The sequence below is a fragment of the Sarcophilus harrisii genome, chromosome 5 (genome assembly GCF_902635505.1).
Source record: "Sarcophilus harrisii chromosome 5, mSarHar1.11, whole genome shotgun sequence".
NCBI lineage: Eukaryota > Metazoa > Chordata > Mammalia > Dasyuromorphia > Dasyuridae > Sarcophilus > Sarcophilus harrisii.
The window spans coordinates 264,110,437-264,125,214 of record NC_045430.1 but is presented as its reverse complement, the minus strand read 5'-3'; positions in this window follow the sequence as shown (position 1 = coordinate 264,125,214).

The window sequence follows — 14,778 nt, the reverse complement described above, 5'->3', positions numbered from 1 at the left end:
GCTTGTGTTGTTATTTTGAGTAAGTTTGGACCCACAAAAGAACTTGAACCAAACCCGTTCCTTTAAGGACTCTCCATGACACAGGTAAGTGCTGTAAGAATTCCTCTGTCTGAATGGCAATAATGGTCTAGTAGAAAGTGTTGGAATCGGAGTCAAGAGACTTAAGGTCTAATTTTGGTCATCACACTTTCTCATTCTGTGACCATGAATGAAGTCACTTCTCTGAGCTTCAGTTTTCTCATCTGTAAAATGAGGATGGGGAGCTATGAGGCACAGTGGATAGAGTTCTGGCTCTGGAGTCAGGAGGATCTGAGTTCAAGTCCAGCCTCTGACACTTACCAGTTGTGTGACCCTGGTAAAGCCATTTTAATCCTGTTTGCCTCGGTTTCCTCATTGGTAAAATGAGCTGGAAAAGGAGATGGCAAACTATTCCAAAATTCTATATGAGGTCACAAAGAGTCGGATAAAATTGACTAAACAACAAAATGGAGATAACAGTACTTAATGTACCTATTTCAAAGGGTGGTTGTGAAGAAAGAAAAGCGTTATGTGCTATAAAAATGGAAGTTTGTTATAATTCAACCCCTTTCTGCTGCTGCTTCTGAGAGGTATTGGAGGATTTTCATTGGATTATTTAGAGGGGCTTCCTGAAAGTTACGCCCATCTTCCCTAAAAAACATTGTAATACACCCCTGGGCATCCGGGAAGCAATTATTCAGTCTGAAATGAAAACTAAGCCGAGTGCTCCCAAATCTGGGACCATTTAGAACTGGAAAATAAGTCAGGCTGAAGCAACAACAGCTCCTTCAGAGCTATTTTTGCTTTCATTAAAGCCTTGTCAGGAAATATTTCTTATAGGTGTTAAATTCAGGTTTATTTTTATAACCTACTTAGCTCCCCTATTTCTCTTCAGCCTGAAATATTTAAGGCAATTTGTACAAAATGTTTAAAAATAATAAAAGCTCAGTCTTATGTAGGGCTTCTTATAAAAAAATCTTGCCCACAATACTGGGTGAAGTTGGTAGGACAAATATCATCATCCCATTTTGCAGATCAATGAATCTTTGATTAAGCTCCTACTATGTTCCAGGGACTGAACAATGGATATTCTAGAAGGCAGAGAAGGAAGACTTTTCCATTTGGAACTTTTATTGCAGCTAAAATTTTCTAAGGTTCCCAAGAGATTCTGTTTTCTAAGAAGGCATCTGTTCTATGCTCTGATCACCCACCATCCTGGTGGAACACTCAGCCTTTTGCAGTCAGCACAGCTATCCCAGCTTCATTCTTCCAGGATGGAGAGAACATCCAGAATCTCCCCCTTATAGGTCCTAGTTGACAGTTGCAGAGTCCTGGGTTTGAATATTGAGACACTTCTTACGGGCTGCATGATTGTAAACAATTCACTTTCTCTCAGACTCACTTTTTGCATTATGTGAAGAATATGAAATATAAATTTAAAATATAGTAAATAACATTAATTTGTAATGATGATATAATAGCTAACTGCCGTATAACAAACACTTTAGGTTTGCAGCTAAAAAGTGTTTTAAGATGAACAAAATACTCCTTCATATATGATATCTTATTTAATCCTCATAGCAACATTGTGGGGTGGATGCTATTATTGTCCCCATTTTACAGAAGAGGAAAATGAAGCTACATGATACCCAGGGTCACACAGCCAAGAAGTGTTTGAGTTAGCATTTAATCTCTTGATTTCTAGACTCTTAAGTTCAACGTTCTACCAATGCACCATGTAGGTTCATAATTATCATCAATATTTTATTTCAGTGATGTGTGATGATGGAATCAGCAGGAGATGAATTCATAAGGCAAGTTCAGGAAGTCTACAAGTGGGGAAAAAAAGTTGTTTAGTTTGAGGGAGAAAAGATATGAGAGATGTGTCAGCTATTCCAGCAACAGAAAAATTATAATATCTTCTGATATTCTGAGGAATTGGGGGTGAGAGGGTGGTACAGTGGATAGAGTATTGGGTCTAGAGTTAGGAAGATTCATTTTCATGAGTTCAAATCCAGCCTCAGGGGATATTATTTTGATGTATGTATGTGTATAACTAGTATTGAACATATGTGAGATGATCCACAGGATCATGAAGAGTTGGACACAACTGAATGACTGAATAATAACAGCAATAAATATATTGGGTGAGAAAGAATTAAGAATCAAGGACAAAACCAGGATTGCAAACTTAGATAATTGGAAGGATGATGGTGCTACCCTCAAAAGTAATAGAACAATTCAGAAGAATTGGATTTGGGGGAAAGGGTATGGCTTCTGTTTGAGATGCCTATAGGGCGTCCAATTTTCAATATCAAATGGATAGTTGACAATGGGACATTGGAAATCAGGAGAAAAACTAGAGCTGGATATGGGATCCAGGTTCATAAAATTTAATTTTTCAATAATTTAATCATTTTAATTTAATTTAAATGATTTAATTATTAAATTAATGGGAGAAGAGATTATAAGTGTGTGTGTATATATATATACATATATATATATATATATATATACACACACACACACACACACACACACACACATAAAACTCCCAAAGTATCAAGTAATTTGGAGGATAAATACAAACATCTCTGGGAAGGGGGAACGGTGACAGGAAAGGCCTCATAGGGATGATATTTGAGTTGTCCATTAAAAGAAATTAGAAATTCTGAGAGGCAGAGGCCAGGAATGAGTACATTCCAGCAAAGGTGATAGTCTATGCAAAGGCCCATAGACAGAAGGGATAATGTGTATAAACAAGGGAAAGACCAGTTTTATCATAAAAGGAAGTAATAAAACTAGACTATGAAGGACTTTAAATGCAAATAGAAGAATTTCCATTTGATCCTAGAAGGAATAGGGAGCCACTAGAGTGGACTGAATATGGTAGTAACACAGTCAGATGTGTACTTTAGGGATATCATCTTTGCAGCTACATGGAGGATGGGTTGGAGGAGGGAAAACCTGGAAGCAATTCAAATAATTAGACAACAAAAATTACAAATAAGAGAAAAAGTGTAAAAATATGAATGTAAATCTTATGCACAGAAGAGAAGAAAGTTCAGAGTGAAACACAAGGCTTTGAAATCTAAGAAACATATAGAATTTATTATATCTTTTTCTGTTATCATAGTAAATGGTCTAGTAGAGCACAATAAAGATTCAGAGCTGGATATACCTCTTCCACTTTGCATATAGAAATGGGTTGAGGGCTTTTCAGTGTTCTTTAAATTCAGAATTTAAAAAGAAAGAAATCTTTTCAAGGAAGAATGAATAAACCGTCCCAGTTTAGGAAATATTATGAAGAAACATAACTTGAATGGGATGCAAGAGATGATCGTGCAAGTGTAAGAGGTGACTATTGCAGTGACTCTAGATAAATATTTCATGGAAAATATGTCACTACAGCATATAGAGGAAAGTATGCAGGAGCTACACTGAGTATTGGGTTTTCAGTCAGATTTGCCCAGGATCGATTAGTCAAGCGACCTTAAGAAAACTTCATCCATCTGAATCTCTCCTTCATCCATCACAGGAGGCGTTCCTTTCAACTCTTTGGCTCACTTTAGAGCTATTTTCAGGACTCCTTGCTGCCATTTTTGCTCCATATAGTCCATTGCACAGTCAGATAACGTTTCTAAATTGCTGCCCTTACTGAGCAGCTCCCTTAGACATTTGATGACTCTCCAATGTCTAGAGAGCAGAGGTGAGACTTTGTGGAGTCTGGTAGAAAACACCCTCACCTCCTCAGTCTCTGAGCCAAAACGTGACAAACCGGGCTAAAGGCAAAAGAAATCACAGTAAGTGTTTGAGGTTTGGGGCAGGTGTAAGAGAGGAGGGTGACTGGGCTCTTCTTTTAGCAGCTGAAATTTTGCTGTACCCATGTGGGACACTTGGAAATCTCCCAAAGCCTCAGTTTCCTTATCTGTAGAATTCAGGTATTGAAATAAGGGACCTCTAAATTTCCTTACAGCTCTCTCTATCCTCTTCTCTCCTTGTCATTCAACCAGGAAAAACACCCCCCTTTTTCTTCACATGAGAGGGAAATACATCAGGTCTTAGGGTCTCCTGGCTTCCTTCAAGTCCCAACTAAAATCTCACCTTCTATAGGAAGCCTTTCCCAATCCTTTTCCTTTTCAGCATTTAACTTCTTTAAATTATTTCCTACTTATCCCATGTAGGATAAATTTGTATTTGTATTTGTGTTTCAGAGTGAAACACAAGGCTTTGAAATCCAAGCAACATACAGAATTTATTATATCCTTTTTTGTTTTCATAGTAAATGGTCTAATAGAGCACGATAAAGATTTTGTATTTGTTTGCATGTTGCCTCCCCCATTAAATTGTAAACTCTATGAGGGCAGGGACTATTTTTTGCCTGTTTTTCTATCTCCAGTCTTAGCACAGTGCTTGGCACACGATAAGTACTTCATAAATGCTTATTGAATCGAATAGTGCCTTCCCTCTCTTAATTATTTCCTATTTATATGGCATATAGTTTATTTGGATATATATTGGATATATTGCTGTTTGTAGCCATAGCTCTTAGCACAGTGCCTGGCACATAATAAGTGCTTAATAAATGTTTACTGACTGACAATATTTAACTGACTTTTCTCAGAGCTCAATAAATTTAATAATTTTTTAATCATGAAAGTAGGTGCCAACTTAAGGGACCACAAATTATGGTAGATGAATGAAAGGAACAGTACATAGAAAGAAGCTACATGACTTACCCAGGATCCCACAAATAATCATCAGAGGAAGCAGAACTGGGTTTTGTGACTCAAAATCCAGTGATCTTTCCACCGTGCCCCATTGCATCAATAAATCAGAGAACTAGAACTGGAAAGGACACTAGCGACCATACAATCTTGATAGATTGATAGCTTGAGTTTATAGTGTTTTAAGATTTGCAAAGCACTTTGTGTATATTATCTCTTACGTTATCTCACAATAACCTGAGATAGATATTATCTCTCCTTTTACAAATGAGGAAACTAAGGTAGAGAAAAGTTGAAGATTATCCAGAATCACACAGATAGTCAATGTTTGAGGAAGAATTTGAACCAATTTTAATTTAATATTTTTATCTCTATTATACCACCTACCTGCCATTATTTAACAAATGAAACTGAAGTCAGAGTTGATATGCCTTGCTCAAGGTCTCACAGTAAGGCAGTATGGGAAAATATATTCTGTGACTTCAGAACCAAAGTCCTTGTCATTGTACCATACTGCCCTGCCCTGAGAAAGCCCTCAGTAAGCCTTAATGGGGTGTAATAGGATAGGAAACAGCTTCAAAATTAATCACGGAAACCCTTTCTTCCTATTTTTGCCATCCCATGTGAAAGATTATTATGCTTTTCTTGGTTTCTCGGCTACTATCAAGTGTTTTTAATGTCACCTTCATTTTGTGGATTCATTGAAATAGGATAGAAATTAGGAACTTTTATCTTTCTACAAGAGAGTTTTCAGAACACTGCTGAAAGCTACATCTCAAATGTTTAAAGATCATGGATGGCCCAAGTGAAGCTGGAGCTTGGTAACTGGGGTGCCAAGGGACTTCGCTTGAACCCAGATTTCTTCCCATCAGGCTTCTCCGTGAACCGATAAAAACAGGCAATCTGAAACAGAGATAGATGAGTATAGAATATAAAAGCCAGTCAATGCTAAGCCTGAACACTTGCCAAATTTCATTTTCTTTAAAAAACACTGAGCCATTTTGTAACTAGAAAGTGACAAAAAAAAAAAAAACCCACAAAGATCAGAACTGCCAAAAACCTTGTTTTTCACAGCTATATAGTCCAAAATTAAAAGAAAAAAAACATCACGTCTAGGAGAAAATATATATAGACGTATATAAATTTATGTATCTACATCTTTGCATACATGCATATATGTTTATGTTTATATTTCCAGGCTTAATGCCATATAGAATATTTGTATATATATGTACATAAATATGCATAAATATGTGTGTACATACCCACAATACGTATATGTGTGTATACATACACAATTCCAATGTAGAGTGAGGGTAAGCAGAGTTGCTGAGTGAAGTGTCTACTGCTTGAAAATCTTGGGTCATTTTCATGTCAGATCTGGGGAATTCTAGTTGCTCAACATGACAGATTGAAGTCTCCTTTTTTCTGCTGCTCCACGGACTTAGAAGCTTCCCTTCCTCTCTTTCAAAGAGGACATGTGGCGTGGAAAAGAGAGCACTGGTCCGGCCATCAAAAAACCTTAATTTCAATCTCAGCTCTGTTAAATACTAGGTTTTTTTTTAATTTGAGAAAATTATTTTACCTGAAATTTATTCACCCAAGTTTCCTGATTTACAAAATAGTAACAAGAAGAACGTGCTTTGTAAGTTATGGCTTACTATATAATTCCATACTACTGGAATTTATTTCTCAACATACAAACATGTCCAATGTCTCAGAACACCAGAGCTCTTTTCCATTGATGATTATACTTCAGAATTTTAGCTATATATGTTCAAAACAAGTGGATGATATATATTAGAGACAGACAGACTCAAAGAGAGACACATAAACTTTTATTTTTTTATTTTCCAGAAATCAAAAATGACTTTACTCAAATCTCTCTAGTGCATAATTTATAAACTCACAACAGTCTTGATTTTCAAAAAATATATATAATCTCCTTGAGGACAGGAACAATTTCATTTTTGTCCTTATATCTCTGATTCCTGGTACATAATAAGCATTTAATTGGAGCTCTGAATTAAGGGGCTGATTGACTGAATGAGCAGGATGGAATAGTGTCTATTCTTATATTTACTGAGTTCTGGGTACAAATCCTTTCTCCTATATTAGTCACTTCTGACCTCTTTGAGCATCAATTTCCTAATTTTAAAAATAAGAACAAGAATATCTGTAGTATCCACTACATAGGATTATTGTAAGGATTAAGGGAAATAATATATGTAAGTTATTCTGTAAACTTTAGAATAGTATATAACTTTCCAAAATTATTACTATTAGAAAAATGGTAGGGAATATATATATAATATTTACCACTGAGTTAAGTTCTTTTGCAAAGATTATCTCATTTGATCCACACAACAATCCTGGGAAGTAGATTCAGTTTGTTATTTTACAACAGAGTAAACTAAGGCAAATACAGTTTTAAATGACTTGTCTAAGGTCATACATCTAGTAAGTGTGTGGGGCTGGATTTCCTATGCCATCAACTATTATTATTAACATTAACATTTATCATATTTTTCTTGTGTAACATGATAATTATGAAAACATATATAGAAGAATGGCTTAAGTTTACCATATATCAGATTGCTTAACGTATAAAGGAGGGATGGGGGAAGGGAGGGAGAAAAAAAATTGGAACAGGGTTTTGCAGGCGTGAACTGTGCATATATTTTGAAGATAAAAAGCTTAAAAAACATTTGTGGTATTACAGTACTTGGGACAAATGAGGCATTTAGAGGAGACTAGTAACTCTGGTGTGAGGGCTTACGAGCCCTTTTTAGGGCTGCTCATCCATTTTTGGTGTCCCCTTGGTACTCAATCCTTACCTGTGGCTCCAACAAGCTATAGTGTGAGAAGTGGCCATACCCCAGGAAACCATCTTGGCCGGCTGAGAATAATCAGCCAGCTTCAAACATGGTGCTGAGTTAGAGGGATATCTTCCTCAAGTGTGTGAAGACTTCCCCTCAATGGAATGGGTGAGTGAGAATTTGTCCCAATAAGTCATGAGGTGAGTGAAGCAGGCACATGGAGAACTTAAGAGTTTGCTCAAAAAGCAAATGCCAAGAGGCCTCCTGGACCACTGCCAGCCATCCTGACTTCCGGCTTGCCACTGAACTCTAATAACTAGAAGAGAAAGTAAGGTTGACTATTTTGTGCCTCACTTAAATCCAATTCATAAGTGAGTCACTATATCATCCTCTATCACTAATTCTCTTCCTCCCAAAAAACACGATAACAATAACTATAATTATTAATCATTGTGGAGATGGAAAAGAAATCCTCTTTGGGATTTAATTTTCATGAATCTGAACAGCTGGACCATTTGTATTATATGATGCCCTGCTAGCAGAGAAGGATAGTTTGACTAAACCTATTTGGGAAGAACTGAAAATATGAGGAGTATTTTTTCTGGACCCCAACAAACAGAGGAGATGCTGGACCTTGGTAAGAAAAGTGACTTTTTAGACAGAAATCTCTCAGCTAACAAAAGCAATAAGCCAAATCTGCTCCTGAAAATGTGTGATCTTTTCGAATCCTCTCTGGAGCTCAGAAAGTGTCAGGGATTATCCCGAAATACCTGCCCACAACTCAGCCATCTTGTGTGTGTTTTCACCACCAACAAACCGAGACTGGGAAAATCTGTCATCCGTCGTCTTCGAGGGGAATCTTGGCTTCCATCTGGGTGTAAGTGAACTTCACGAAGACATTTCCATGAAAATTCACCAAGCGAAGGGAAGGCAGAGTTCTGCACTGGTGGCAAGCCGGCAGTTCCTTCCTTCAACATTTCTCCAACGTGTTGTTTGTTTTCCCTCTCATTAATGCTTCATTTTCCATAAGGAGAGAACATATTTTCACCCAAACTGAAATATGTTCATATCAATATTTGGTTCAGACTCTGTCACAATTCTCTCCCCTGGCATCGGAGTGACTGCTGTTCGATAGCAAACATTCTGTATTTACAGTTTCAACAAATGCTCTAGGGTTTTAAATTCCTAGTAATCCCGATGAAATGTTTTGGTTTTGTTTTTAAATCTGCATGGTAAGAGATGATACTGAGACCCTTTTAGAATTCTTTGTCAATAAAAGCTATATGCTCAGGCATTTAATACAAACGAAGAATCAGGAAAGAGCCAAATCCTGCTCCTCTCATTTATCAGCTGTGTGTCTCCAGGGAAATCACTCCGATCTTCATTTTCCTCTTCTGGAAAATGGGCCTAATATCTAGAGTACTTACTTTAGGAGGTTGTATTGAAGATTCAAGGGAAGCTAATATTTATAAAGAGCTTGATAAATATTAAAACTTTATGATAAATATCACCTATTTGTTGGCACTTCCAATAAGAAAGTATTAGGGGTAGCTAGGTGGCCCAGTGGATAGAGGACCAGCCCTGAAGTCAGGAGGACCCGAGTTCAAATGTTATATCAGACACTTCCCAGCTGTGTGACTCTGGGTAAGTCACTTAATCCCAATTGCCTCAGGGAAAAGAAAATGTTAACTATGATCTTAAGATTTTACATTTTTATGTATAATCAACCAGATTACTCAGGACCAAATTGGTGAGAGTCACCCATTGCTAAAATTCATGGAGTCATTCTATTTCTAGACTTGCCCGGAAGAATGAGAGCATTCAACAGTCTTCTCCCAGAAAACCAAATTGTCTTGCTACCTTGCCAGCAGGATGCTTTCAAAGCCCATGAAGAAATTTTGTACTATTAAGGCCCCAGGAATATTTACTGGTGGTGAAAACACCAACAAACCGAGACTGGGAAAATCTGTCATCCGTCGTCTTCGAGGGGAATCTTGGCTTCCATCTGGGTGTAAGTGAACTTCACGAAGACATTTCCATGAAAATTCACCAAGCGAAGGGAAGGCAGAGTTCTGCACTGGTGGCAAGCCGGCAGTTCCTTCCTTCAACATTTCTCCAACGTGTTGTTTGTTTTCCCTCTCATTAATGCTTCATTTTCCATAAGGAGAGAACATATTTTCACCCAAACTGAAATATGTTCATATCAATATTTGGTTCAGACTCTGTCACAATTCTCTCCCCTGGCATCGGAGTGACTGCTGTTCGATAGCAAACATTCTGTATTTACAGTTTCAACAAATGCTCTAGGGTTTTAAATTCCTAGTAATCCCGATGAAATGTTTTGGTTTTGTTTTTAAATCTGCATGGTAAGAGATGATACTGAGACCCTTTTAGAATTCTTTGTCAATAAAAGCTATATGCTCAGGCATTTAATACAAACGAAGAATCAGGAAAGAGCCAAATCCTGCTCCTCTCATTTATCAGCTGTGTGTCTCCAGGGAAATCACTCCGATCTTCATTTTCCTCTTCTGGAAAATGGGCCTAATATCTAGAGTACTTACTTTAGGAGGTTGTATTGAAGATTCAAGGGAAGCTAATATTTATAAAGAGCTTGATAAATATTAAAACTTTATGATAAATATCACCTATTTGTTGGCACTTCCAATAAGAAAGTATTAGGGGTAGCTAGGTGGCCCAGTGGATAGAGGACCAGCCCTGAAGTCAGGAGGACCCGAGTTCAAATGTTATATCAGACACTTCCCAGCTGTGTGACTCTGGGTAAGTCACTTAATCCCAATTGCCTCAGGGAAAAGAAAATGTTAACTATGATCTTAAGATTTTACATTTTTATGTATAATCAACCAGATTACTCAGGACCAAATTGGTGAGAGTCACCCATTGCTAAAATTCATGGAGTCATTCTATTTCTAGACTTGCCCGGAAGAATGAGAGCATTCAACAGTCTTCTCCCAGAAAACCAAATTGTCTTGCTACCTTGCCAGCAGGATGCTTTCAAAGCCCATGAAGAAATTTTGTACTATTAAGGCCCCAGGAATATTTACTGGGTACGTGATAGGGGAAGAAGAGGAAGGCTTCAGCTGAAGTCCAAGTGTCCTAGATAGAGTAATGTTATAGAGGGTTCAATTCTTCAGACATTAGGTAAGATTAATTTTGATATTAGCTGATATTTGATATTAGTTGATAAGTCCACTTATATTTAGAAGAACCCAGTCTCCATTTCTTTATATTTCCTGATATTACCACTGATCATTAACCCTTACCCAATTCAAAATTATTAGCCTGGTTTTTCAGGCCCGCTATACTCTGATCCCCCAGTGCTCCCACCAGTTTGGATTACTCATCATTCCCCAAATAGGCATTGCACTCCCTGAGCCCTGCACGTTTGTTCGTGTCATTTCCTCTTATTCACCCTTCGAAATCTATCTCAAATGTTATATCCTCCCTAAGATATTCCCATAGCCAGAACTGAATTGGTCAAATCAATCAAGTTTTTATTAGGACCTACTATATCCCAGACACTGTTAAATATTGGAAATTCAAATGCAAAAAAAAAAAGGAAACAATCCTAACTTACAAGAAGCCTACATTCTACTGGGGAAATAATTATATGTGTGTGTGTGTGTGTGTGTGTGTGGTGTGTGTGTGTGTCTATGTGTGTATGTGTATGTCTAATTAATATTTATGTTAAAATATTTAATACAATATTAGCCAAAAGGTTATAGCAACTTATTAAAAAGATTATACTAATAATAGCTCAGTATTAGAAAAGCTATAAATATAACAGATCTTATTAATTCTTCAGAAATGAAAATCACATGATTATACAGCCACAGAAAACGTTTTTGAGATAATATAACACTTTTGTGATTAAGACATTTAAAATCATATACCTAAGAGAACTTCTCTTTAAAATGCCAAAAGTATGTATCTAAAATCAAGAACTAATATTACTTTTTATGGAGAAACATTATAGAACTTTCCTATAAAACCAAGGATAAAGAAATGATGTCTGATAGAAATATTTCTATATATATTTAGATATATATGTCTATAGATATAATCTAAATATCTAGATATATAGAAATGATAGAAAAATATTTTTGTTGGTAGCCTATCTATATGATATAAAGGCTACCAGCAAAAATTATTAACATTTCTGTTATATTACCAATAAAACCCAGTAGAAAAGATAACAAAAGAGATTTCATTCAAAATCAGCACAGAATGTATAAATTATCTGGGTGTCTACCTATCAAGAAACTGACAAGAATAATGTGAACAAAACTACAGAACATCATTTACAAAAATCAAGAAAAAATTGTAACGTAATTAATTGTTCATTGGTCATGATGATTTTTTAGATTGCGATATTCCCTAAATTAACTTGCAGATTCAATGTCATATTAATCACAATATCAAAGCCTTAGTTTATAGGACTCAATAAAATAATAACAATGTCTATCTGGAGTAACAAAAAAAAAATAATAAAAGGGGAAAAAGAAAAAAAGTAATCATCAAAAGTATAAGTAATTTTAAAAATAGAAAATTTGATAGAGGAACACACTAGCTATTAAAAATTCAGAAGCTGACACAGTCAATAGCACAGTCTTTGATAAAACACCATAACATCAACAACAAGGATGACATTATGCAACAAAAACTGCTGGGAAAATTGGAAAGTGTTTTAGGGGAAATACTCATTCTCCATATACATTAAGCTCCAAATATATTCAAGATGTAGATATAGAAGAACATGGCATTTGATGTTTTGTTTTGTTTTGTTTTGACTAGAAAAGCATGAAAGGAAATACTTTTAATTTTTATAGCTAGAGTTTTTAGGGATAGAATAACAGAAGAAAAAAATGGGCTATTTTAATTATCCATTTGTCCCACAATAATTGCATAAAATTGAAAAGCTACCAAATGAATGAAATAAGTGATTTTGGAATTAAAAGGAAGTTGATTACCTAGATTAAAAAAAAATTGCAACAGATTTCTTTTTGTATTTTTGCTTTTTCTTTTATCCACTGCAAATTAGCATAATGCCTGACACAGAGTAAGCACTTTTAACAAGTGCCTGTTGATAGACTGACTGATTTCTCTGATAAAGATAGAATCTCTCAGATAAACAAGCAGTTGATAACATCTGTAAGAACAAGAGCCAATGCCTTTTAGGCAAGTGGTCAAAAGATTTGATTAGATAATTCTTTAAAAAAAAGAATTCTATGCTAGCAGGAATCCTGAAGGGAAGGAAAAAATGCTCCAGGTCACTAATAATAAGATAAATACATATTAAATCCATTTTGATTTATGCCTGCCAGATTGGCCTAGACAACAAAAAAGAAAAATCAGAACATTTTAGAAAGCAATTGAAAATTATATCCCTGAAGCCACTAAACTGTGCTTACCTTTTGACCCAGAGATAATAGCATTAGTCCTATATGCAGAAAAATAAAAGGCAGAAGGGAAGGGCCCATTTGTGCAAAAATGTTTGTTGCAATATGTTTGAAAATAAAATACTCATTGATTTGGAGGATAGCTGAATGAATCATGGTATATTAGTGTAATGGATCATCTCTAATTACACTATTAGAAAAGACAAAGGGAAAGATTCAAAGAATCACTGAAAAACTTGCATGAAATGATTCAGAGGGAAGTGAACAGATCCCAAGTAACAATTTATACATCGATTACAACACTGTTAAAGGGCGCAAATTTTTATCTCTCATCATGTCCTCTCTGTTTGTGAATGAGGAAAAATTCAATCTACTGGAAACATTTTAGTAGTGAAACAAAAGACTATATGATAATAAAGAGAACATATGATAAGGATAGAGAGGATGGGATACAAAATAAATGATAAAATAATGCAGTCTAAATTACTTCATCAGTTTCATTGATATCAGATTGCTCACCTATTTTTTAATTTTAAATCTGTGTATCACTCAGATCTATGAATGTCCGCTTTTTGCACTAACACAAGGTGAGGGGTTGTGAGCCTTGTTGTGGGGCAGGGACAAGCACTCACAAGAGGGTCAGAAAAAACAATACAAGGACAATCTCAAAGTGTCTCTTAAGAACTTTGGAATCCATTGTATGATGGCATGGTACCACCCAGCATGGCGTGCTCTCATCAGAGAAGGTTTTGTGTTCTAGGAGTGAAACAGAATTGAATTAGCTCAGAAAAAAAACTCAAGATATGAAAAGTTAGAGAAGCCCTCCACCCCCACCCCAATAATGTTCATATGGACTATCTGCGTCCGACCTATGGCAGAGCATCCTAAGTTCGCATTGGTCTGATCGGCCACAGTCAGACACCCTGTAATTCAACTCTAACATAGTGATGTCACTCTCGTCCTCTTCTAGAACAAAGGACAACCCGACCCACCATTTCAGGAAGAAAAGCAAAATCCAAACACTTTTATTTTCTTGAGTTAAGTGGAGCAAATTTCAACAAGTTTCAAATAGGCTCCAAATTAGGGGAATTTATGTTTCACACTGAGTCACAGTGTTGGAATTAATTTACCCACTTTAAACACAGCCTCATATTTTTAAGAGAACAAAGTTTCCAAATACTTATTTCTAGGGCTTGAGGATTGTGTCAGACAGTTAACTAGCATAGCACAATGCAAAGGCCCAAACTTGGATTCGAGTTTCAGCTGTTTGACCTTAGATAATTCATTCCAGTTCTCTGCATCTCAGTTTCTTCATCAGCAAAATGGATGGAGTAGACTAAATGATTCATAAGGTCCCTTACAATTCCAGTATTCTAACTCTTTATCTAGCCAGTCAACAAATCGTACTATGTGCCAGGCAATGTGCTAAGTATTGTGGTGAGGAGGAGGGGAAGAGGAAGAGGAGAAGAAGGTGGAGAAGGAGAAGGTAAAGAAGGACAAGGAGGAGGAGGAGGAAGAGGAGGAGGAGGAGGAAAAAGAGGAGGAGGAGGAGAAAGTCTCTGCTTATCAATCAATGTTTCCATATTGAGAATTAACGTTAGAATAAAATTATCATTTCCTATTTCAAATGAATTTAAGGTAGTGAGTGAATAGGCTACATAACCCTCAATGTTCTTTGTCCTTCCCCTCAGAAAGGGACCCCTCATTTGCCTCATATATCCAATAGGCTGTCAAATCTCACCTCTTCTATCACCACACTTTGAATACATTCTTTTTTCTACACTCACATATGTGTGA